Raw genomic sequence first — 11,009 nt, 5'->3', positions numbered from 1 at the left:
CATTCGGCCCGATATAGTGTCCATATTCATATTTATATCCATCCACAAACCTCAAGCCGATTCTGATCGTGCCGAAATAGGCCAATAATCTTTTCTGGGTCCATAATAATCCTTTTTTCCCATAACACACAAGAACAACCTTCATAATCGAAGTAATCCTCCACGGTCCACAACCCAATAAACCGAGTGCCCTCCAGGCATAATTTTCTCAATTAACCATATTACCACAATCTTTATACTTGGTTTCATTCTCCACTCAATCAAGTGACTACTTGCCACACTTATACAATCTTCCTGTGGAACACGCTCCCATGATCTTCCGTAACAGATAACAAGTCTGCACATCCATACTACCGGCCGCACTAACGCAGAAAAACATTCAAGAACCCATAACCAGGATGCAAAGCCTCTTCCACAAAACACCGATCCTAGGTGACGCTGAAGACAATACTAGCTTACTCTAATCATTCAAACCCCTTTCATGCTTATCCGAGCTCGTGACATCCTTACCAATACCGGACCGCAACCTTGATCCTTACTTTTAAATTTCATACCGCTCACTGCACCTTAACAAGCCAGCATCTGATAGTACAAGAATTTCATCACAACTCCTGAACCACTAACATGGTAAACACTTCCTCACATGGAAGCTTTTTACTTAACTCATTCCAAGAGAACCATTGCAACACACGAGTGAATTCTCACAACCGTAGAAGATGCAATTCTTCAGGTAGTGGCCTAAGCCACCATAGCTGTCACGACCCATTTTCCATAATAGGTCATGATGGCGCCCGACACCATTTGTCAGGCCAGCCAACGCGGAAGTATAATTAAATTCTCATTTTACCCTTAACAAAAACCATTATAATAGATTTTCCCCCCAATTAAAGTCATAAACCAGTAAAGGTCAATAAAATGTAAAGACAGTTATACAACCCAAAATAACGTCTACTACTGTGTGTGCCAGAACCTGGTGTCACAAGCTACGGGCAACTAGTAGAATATACACAAAATGAATAATGCCCTATCCTACTGTCTGAATCAGGATAGACAGAAACAACAACAAAAAAAATACAAGGAAAACTTCTTCGGCTGCGGATCGGCAAGAAGGGAGTGCAGCTCACCGTAGAAGTCCCAGATGCGCTCACTGATATGCACCAGAGTGATGTCCGGATCCACCTGCCTCAAATCCTGTACATTTAAGTACAGAAGTGTAGCATGAGTACATAAACAATATGTACCCAGTAAGCATCCCGTCTAATCTCGAAGAAGTAGAGATGAGAGGTCGACTCGATACTTACTAAGGTCAATTAATATATATATATATATATATATATATATAGTATGATGTATTCAAATCATGGTTACAAGTATCAACAGTTTATGGCAAGTGGTATAAGTCATGAACTTTACAGCATCAAGTTTATAATTTATCATATGAGATAATGGCAAAATAAAGCATGTATAGGCTTTTCCACAATTAACATGCGCACATAATACCGAGGCGACGGCCCGATCCAACAGAAATAAACTGTGCACTTGCCGAGGGTCGACGGCGCGCCTATAGATGCATCTATTCATACCGAGGCGATCGGCCCGATCCACAAATAAGGATAAAATTTCAAGTTCACACACATGGCACATAAATGGTCAAGAATACCAAATCAAACTTAATTAACTATACAAGTATGCTCCTATCCCCTTTTAAGTCTCTAGTACACGCGAGGTGTTACAATAAACAACGATTTAACATAAGAGATATATTTAATAGGCATGTTGTAGGTCCTAAGCTACCCGAACATTTATCATAGTAGTAGCTACGCACGGGCTCTCGTCACCTAACGCGTGCGTAGTCCCCGCATTTAGCAACAAACACTCAAACATTAATCCTAAGGGGACAATTCCCTTGTACGAGGTTAGAAAGGAGACTCACCTCGCTTCGAAGTGCACTTCCGATATCAAGAATAGACCCAAACCCTCAATTCGTAGCCAAACGAGCACCAACTAATTAAAATAAGCAAGAACTAGTCAATAAGAGCTTACAAGGTTAAATTCTAATTGTTTAAGCAATTTCCTAACCATAAATACAAGTTTTCCTAATTTCCGACCCCGGGCCCACATACCCGGATTCCAATATTTTTTCGAAGGAAGTTGTTCTCTATCACCTAAGGATCACAAATATGTGATTTCTAGTTCATTTCATGGTAAATTATAGGATTAAATCTTAGTTTTGGCTAAACCCTAGGTCTAACTCTAATCTCTTGATTTTTACCTAATTTTAGTGTTAAATCTACCTAGTGTTTATGTATTTGAACTAAAAGTGGATGGGAATTACTTACCTTGCAATGATATATGGAAACTCTCTCTTTGAAACCCCCAAAATCGCCCAAGTGTGTAGTGAGAAATGAGAGAAATGAGTTTGGGTTCGTATTAATGAACCCTTCTGCCCCCAGTGATTTCCGCTTCTGCGGAAGGAATCCCGCTTCTGCGGAAGTGAGCCGCTTGTGCGGAAAAGGCCAAGGGGACAGGGCCGCTTCTGCGGTCTAAACCTCGCTTCTGTGAGGTCGCTTAAGCGGAAAGGCCACCGCTTCTGCGGTTCTGGGCCTGGGCGGATGGACCGCTTCTGCGGTCAGGGGTCCGCTCCTGCGGTTTCCCCTGGGCCTGGCCCCTTCCACTTCTGCGATAAACGACCGCTTCTGCGCTCTCGCTTCTGCGGTCCAAGAGCCGCAGAAGCGATTATGACAGAAGCAGCAGATGAGGCTTCTTCCTAAGTTTTCAACTTCACTCGAACCTCGACCATTTGACGCTCGGGGCTCCCGAGCCCCGCCCGAACATACCGACAAGTCTGAAATCACAAGGCGGACATACTCGAACCCTCAAAACACTCAAAACAAAGCTAAATCGAGGAATCAACCCCCAAAACCAAATGAATCAATTCATTGAACTTCAAGTTCTTAATTCTCCTTCAACGGGTCAAAACGCCCTTAAACTACTCGGATGGACACCCAATTTTACGGGTAGGTCTTAACTGATATTTCGGACTTGTACCGAGTTTCGGAACTGAAATCCGAACCCGATACTTATGAAAACAATGATTTCTTAGTTTATTTGAATCTTTGAAACTTTAACTTAACAATTTCACGAAAAAAATTCATTACTCGGGCTAGGGACCTCGGAATTCGATTCCGGGCATATGCTCAGGTCCCATATTTTCCCGGGGACCCTCAGAAATTGCCGAATCACGATTCCGGGTCCGTTTTCCCAAAATATTGACCGAAGTCAAACTTGGCCTTTTTAAAGAAACTTAAAGAAACAACTAGGCTTATTCTTGCTCAAAACTCTTCTAACTTCCGGACCACCCGTCCCCGCAAGTCATAAATTAGCTAAAGCAAGTACGGAAAGTATTATTTAAGGGAACGGGGTTTGGAAATGCAAAACGACTAGTCGGGTCGTTACAATAGCCCTTTCCGGGATCCGCCTACACATAGTAGGCCATAATACTAGAATACTTCCGAATAAATTCAATTACGACGGCCGACGAGCCTCACACGTACCATGACAAATCACTTGCATAACTTAATCACGCTGAAGGAACTGATCACTGCCACCAATATGCCAACTCAACCATGGCTAACCAATTCAACCTCTTCCAATTTATCCTTAATTGCCTTAGAATAATAACAAATTCATTCAACACATAATGCACTCAACCCGAGTGGCCTTGCAACACGAGACCATGCTGTCTCAAATCCCACGAACCATCTCATACCTTCCTTGTGCGCATATTCGCATCCCGACTGGTACATCCATTTTGATAATTCCTCTACGAATCCGAAGTCTTTTTCTCCTTTTTCCTCCCAATGCTCATAGAACATTCTAAGCCTCTTATCCTAAGTTGCTTCACAAGCTCGGTTCTTAAACATACTGCGGGCTTGAATCCTCAGGCACCACATTTTCAACCTTTGAATTCACTAGGACCGTTATTGAGAGTCACCCACTTTGACATGGTCCCGAATATAATCAACTGCAAGGCTCCGCTAGCCCATGACCACCCTCACAAAGAAGCACCCGGCCGAATCACCTTCCTTGCAATTCACTTCTACGCGAAGCATAATTCCTGAGTCTTCCCGAAGCTCGAACATGAATCGATGATGCCAATTATAGAACACATTCTTCAATTCCTTTGCTCAAATTACTACTGATGTTCTCTTTCCTTAGCCGAAACAACTTACTAATACGCCGATAACCCAAAACCTCGCAAGAAGATAATCATACAACCCAATTGTAGGCGGTGGGACTCTCCTGCTTAGCTTGAAGCCACTATTACACAACTTTGGAACCCACCAAGATTCCTTATCCCATATTGACACGACCTTGCACAATTAAACCGCTAGATTTCTCCAAATCCTTCCTTTTGCATTTCATGAACACTCTGAATCTCTAGTAACATTCACATATTAGACCTCTTACCGGATGGAAAATAAAATCCTTCGCCGAAGCTTAGCCAACCACGCGACCGATGACCTACGCATAAGAGACATCCCCAAATGTGGAGACTACGCGTCGACATCTTCCAACGTCGCTGCACGGGGTACAATTACTACAACATCAACAACTCATCCTGAGCCCGTGCTCATCCACCAGCTGCACCAGTCCATTCACTCCTCGTGGACATTAACTAAATGTGCGACAATATCTTCCAATTCAAAGTTATGGTGTATCCTTCTTCATATCAAGCAGCTCCTTTCCGTCATGTCAAATCTCTCGCCGCTATGCTATCCAATATTTTCAAATTAAGCTCATAGACCCAATCACCATCCACTAGAACTTCCCAAATCACTCCAAACTTTCTTCAAGAGTGTAGTTATCCCGCCACTGAATCCACGCGCTGCCTGCCACTCTCCCACTTTGGCCAAACCCTCTTCTTTAAGCAACTATTTGACTTCCGCTTCTTACACTTGGCCTTCTAGAAATTTAACCATCGCCTGACACTTTCCACATGTCCTTCATCACCCTTCGCTGCTCAGCTAATGCCTTAGATCAAAAATCTAACTTGGTAGCACTTGAACCAATAGACCGTTACTAACTTTAAACCTCTCCGAAGATCATCTCTTCTCGAGCCATCGGTATCATAAACATCGATTCAATCCTGAACCACCGCACCCCGCGATATTTGACAGCCGCTTCTCCATTGCTATCTTACGATATCCTATCCCAAAGGTGAATTGTAGAAGGTCTTAACACCGACGAACTTAGCACATTCAACAAGGACAACGACACCTCATCACAAATGAAAATTCCACCACGCTCGCGAATACCAAGCCTCGCTACTCCATCAACCCAAACCTAAACATTCTTAGCCCGATTGCCTTTCCCCTGCTGGGAATAAAATACCGAATCCCTAAATCGTGCACTGAGAAAACCTCCCTTCGATTCATTCACTGCCCCGACACGTAGGCAAGCATCCTACCATCACATCAATACTGTGCGACAACCGTTCATAAGTACCATAGAAACTTGTGCCTAGCCTCAGAGCTCCCAAAAGTACGACCACTGAGCTGAAACGACAGAATATCCCTCCACAAGGCGACGCCAATAGTCAAATCACTACGCCAGGAGAAGCATCCCGCACCACCTCTGTAGTACCTTTAAAATTTCTCAATTCCTAATTTATAATAAGCGCCTCACGTTGCATAAGATCGTTTGGGAAGGAAACAAAGGCATAAGCCTCAAAGGAATCAAATCGCACGATGAAGAAATCAAGAAGGGAAGTACTCCTAACAGCCCTGTAGCCTCCCGAAGATAAGTACAGACGTCTCCATACCGATCCGCGAGACTCTACTAGACTTGCTCATGTCTCGTGAGACCTAAGGGAACCTAGTGCTCTGATACCATGTTGTCACGACCCAAAATCTACTAAGAGTCGTGATGGCACCGGACACCACTGTCAGGCAAGCCAACACCAATTTACTTGAAATTTCTTGATTAAACATTTTTGAAATTGTTCCTTTTGTACATTAAACAATAAGTAATAAGTTTTACTGAATAGATACTGATATATTTAACAAACTAAATATTAAACAAATCCCATTATCATCCCAGAACCCGGTGTCACAAGTGCATGAGCTATCTCTAGGAAACAAAATAGTACAACAATTGTCCGGGAATAGAAATAGGACAGATAGTAAATGTGGAAAACTGAAAGAGACTCTACTGACTGCGGGTCGTCTCGAGAAGTGCAACTCACCTAAGTCTCCATATCAACCATGCTACTACGCCCACCCAGGGATGCAGGTGCCTGTGCAACAAAAATGCACAACAAGTGTAGCATGAGTACGAAAACAACGTGTACTTAGTAAGTATCCCGCCTAATCTCGAAAAAGAAGAGACGGGAGGTCGACTTCGACACTTACTAGTGGTCCAATGATGATACATCAATAATATAACAAGTCGAGGGTTTATATAAACATGAGTGTAATTCAAAAGAGTGAAACAAGTGAACAATTATTTTTTTTATGTGAAATTCCCAAATTTCCTTTTCCATCACTTATACATATATTTTCAAGACGGAAAGAAACAATATTAACTTCGATAAATTTCAAGGCAAGCAATACAAGTATGCCCAAGTCATGCTGAGGACGTACGGCCCGATCCAATAATATTTAAACTGTGCACTGCCAGCGGGTCGAATGGCGCGAACCATAAATGCATCTATTTAATCTACCGAGGTGTTCAGCCCGTTCCACAATATATAAACACATTCAAACAGTCAATCAAGAACTCATCGAGGGGCAATTTATCCAAAGAAAAGCCAATTCTCTTTTAAAAATTCAAAGAAATGAAGCTTAATCCTTTTAGAAATTCATTTACTAATTCGATGTGATTTAAGCAATTCAAACTGTTAATAAAAGTACAATTATTCCAAGTATAGCATGCTTTTGGGTCCTGACTACCTGGACTTAAACATGATAGTAGCTACGCACGGACTCTCGTCACCTCGTGCGTACGTAACCCCCATAAATAGGAGCACAAATCCAATTAATTCACCTATGGGGATAATTCCCTCTTACAAGGTTAGAAAGGAGACTCACCTCGCTCCGAAGTTCCATAACCGGCATTCCACGCCCTTCCGAAGACATAAATTGATGCACAACTCTCCAGAACTAGCCAATAATTATGCAAATCCATTAATATATGTTCAATTACTCATAATAATCCAATGTATAATAATTCCTAACCCCGATCGGAAAGTTGACAAAAATGCCCACGTGCCCGGATTCCGAAATTTTTCGAAGATAAAGTTTACCCATGAACTCACGAACTCAAATTTATAATTTACTCTAAATTTCATGTCCAAAATCGTGGTAAAAATCCAAAATATAATTTTTCTAGGTCTTCCACCAAAAATCCATAATTTTTACTAATTTTTATGCTCTAATCAATATATAATCCAAGTATTTAACTCAAAACTAGTAGAAACCACTTACCTTGACATGGATGACAAAGATGGAGCTCCAAAATCGCCCAAAGATTGGCTCCCATGGAGAAAATGGGATTGAAATGAGCTAAACTCCCATTTTAAACAACCTTACTGATTCCAGCATTTCCGCACCTGCGGTCACTTGACCGCTTTTGCGGTTCCGTAGGTGCGAGCTACCATCCGCTTCTGCAGTCCTCCTCCAAGCCTCAGCTTCCGCATCTGCGCTTCTCCTTCCGCAGGTGAGGTCCTGCATCCGCGACAAATCGACCGCATCTGCGGTCCCAGCCTGGCCGGCCCATTCCGCTTCTGGGACCCAAGGGCCGCTTCTGCGGCTCCGCACCTGCGGCCCAAGCCTCGGAGGTGCGGTTACACCAGAAGGCAGCTGATCACTTCTTCTTCAAATTCCAAAATTGATCCGTTTACCATCCGGAATCCAGCCGGGGCCCCCGGGACCCCGTCCGTTCACACCAACCAGTCCCAAAACACTTTTATACAGTTGCTCGAGGCCTCAAATCATATCAAACAACGCTAAAATCATGAATCGAGCTCCAATCCAAGCTTAATGATCTTTAGAATTCCAAACTTCTACATTCGATGTCGAAACCTATCAAATCACGTCCGATTGACCTCAAATTTTGCACACAATTCATATTCGACATTACGGACCTACTCCAACTTCCGGAATCGGAATCCGACCTCGATATCAAAAAGTCCACTCCCAGTCAAACTTCTCAAAAACTTTCAAATTTCTATCTTTAGCCAAATGACTCCAAAATGACCCACGGACCTCCGAATTCACTTCCGATCGTGCTCCTAACACCACAATCACCATACGGAGCTATTCTCAGACTCGGAATCCCAAACGGACATTGATAATAGTGGAATGCACTTCAACCGAAATTTATGAAATTCCTTCAAAAATGCTAACTTCCGCAATAGGTGCTGAAATGCTCCCGGGTCTTCCGAAACGCGATCCGGACATACGCCCAAGTCCGAAATCATCATACGAACCTGCCGGAACCTTTGAATCCCGATTCCGAGGTCGTTTACTCAAAAATCCAATCTTAGTAAATTCTTTCAACTTAAAGCTTCCGAAATAAAAATTCTCTTTCCAAATCAACTCCGAACTTTCCGGAATTCAATTCCGACCATGCGTACAAGTCATAATACCTGAAATGAAGGTGCTCATGGCCTCAAACTGCTGAACGACGCGCTAGAGCTCAAAACGACCGATCGGGTCGTTTCATCTCTGAGACAAAAAAATATTAAATTCCTATTAAAAACATTTGGGCGGTAAAGCAAAGCGAAGTGATGCATGCAAAATGTAAATTATTTTAACCATTTATGTATAACATGGGAATCATATCTTGATCATTTTAAGTATAACGTTATAACATCGAAAGAATGATAATGTCATCAAAACGTATTGATTACTTGAACTTAGTTAGTGGATAAACTTGGAATAATAGTTTCAAAGGAAAGGTGAACAGAATAAAATATTAGATGAGGTCAGAGTAATGTTCTAAATTTACATAGGAATCAAAACATGATAAATGGAAAAATAAGTTAATTTACATAGGAATCAAAACATGATAAATGGAGAAACAAAACCTAAAGAGTAACGAAACATATCGCCCACCATGATATTCTCCGAGACAAAAAAAAATTAAATTCCTATTAAAAACTTTTTTGCTGTAAAGCAAAGCGAAGTGATGCATGCAAAATGTAAATTGTTTTAACTATTTATGTATTACATGAGAATCATATCTTGAGCATCTTAAGTAGAACCTTATAACATCAAGACAATGATAATGTCAACAAAAAGTATTGATTACTTGAACTTAGTTAGTGGATAAACTTGGAATAATAGTTTCAAAGGAAAGGTGAAAAAGATAAAGTATTAGATGAGGTCAGAGTAATGTTCTAAATTTACATAGGAATCAAAACATGATAAATGGAGAAATAAAACTTAAAGAGTAAAGAAACAGATCGCCCACCGTGATATTCTCTGAGACAAAAAAATATTAAATTCCTATTAAAAACTTTTGGGCGGTAAAGCAAAGCGAAGTGATGCATGCAAAATGTAAATTATTTTAACCATTTATGTATTACATGGGAATCATATCTTGAGCATTTTAAGTATAACGTCATAACATCAAGAGAATGATAATGTCATCAAAACATATTGATTACTNACTAAAGGTAAAGGTAGGAAACGAGAATAAAGTAATACTATATGAGGTCAGAGTAATGTTCTAAGTTACATAGGAATCAAAACATGATAAATGGAGAAATAAGTTAATTTACATAGGAATCAAAACATGATAAATGGAGAAACAAAACTTAAAGAGTATAGAAACAAATTGCCCACCGTGATATTCTCTGAGACAAAAAAAATTAAATTCCTATTAAAAACTTTTTTGCTGTAAAGCAAAGCGAAGTGATGCATGCAAAATGTAAATTGTTTTAACCATTTATGTATTACATGAGAATCATCTCTTGAGCATTTTAAGTAGAAAACGTATTGATTACTTGAACTTAGTTAGTGGATAAACTTGGAATAATAGTTTCAAAGGAAAGGTGAATAAAAATAAACTATCATATGAGGTCAGAGTAATGTTCTAAATTTACATAGGAATCAAAACATGATAAATGGAGAAATAAAACTTAAAGAGTAAAGAAACAGATTGCCCACCGTGATATTCTCTGAGACAAAAAAATATTAAAATCCTATTAAAAACTTTTGGGCGGTAAAGCAAAGCGAAGTGATGCATGCAAAATGTAAATTGTTTTAACCATTTATGTATTACATGGGAATCATATCTTGAGCATTTTAAGTAGGACGTTATAACATCAAGAGAATGATAATGTCATCAAAATATATTGATTACTTGAACTTAGTTAGTGGATAAACTTGGAATAATAGTTTCAAAGGAAAGGTAAACAAAATAAAGTATCAGATTAGGTCAGAGTAATGTTCTAAATTTACATAGGAATCAAAACATGATAAATGGAGAAATAAGTTAATTTACATAGGAATCAAAACATGATAAATGGAGAAACAAAACTTAAAGAGTAAAAAAATAAGTCGCCCACCGTGGGGCTCGAACCCACGACCACAAGGTTAAGAGCCTTGCGCTCTACCAACTGAGCTAGACGGGCTGCGATGCTGTAAGGATATTATCTCCGTATTATTGTTTGTTTTTCTGCCTTGTCATAATAAAGCACCAATTACATTCCCGAATCCAAGGTGTGCATGTCTTTTTGTTTTTGTTTCATAAAGTAAGACTCCAATTTGGACATTTGTAAATTGTAAGGTAGACTTCCAATAATACCACTGCGTTAAATACTCGTTGATGTGTGTATTAGTTTGAAATGTTAGTATGTGAAAGTGTGATATATGCTTGTGGGGATTATTTAATTCCAAATTTTGAGTGTCAGTGGTAGTATCTAAAGTCATCATCATATTGCATGACCTTGGAGTTTCATAGTACTGAAGTTTGAAGCAACTCTAATTGGGATAATTCTT

At 40.2% G+C, this 11,009-nt stretch overlaps 1 non-coding gene across 1 annotated transcript; it reads right to left on the bottom strand.

Moving 5' to 3' along the window:
• TRNAK-CUU lies at positions 10,570-10,642 on the bottom strand. The gene has a single exon. It is a non-coding gene; the product is annotated as a tRNA-Lys (tRNA).

Source organism: Nicotiana attenuata, chromosome 1, assembly GCF_001879085.1.
Source record: "Nicotiana attenuata strain UT chromosome 1, NIATTr2, whole genome shotgun sequence".
NCBI classification, from domain to species: domain Eukaryota; kingdom Viridiplantae; phylum Streptophyta; class Magnoliopsida; order Solanales; family Solanaceae; genus Nicotiana; species Nicotiana attenuata.
This window is presented reverse-complemented; position numbering and strand designations above follow the sequence as displayed.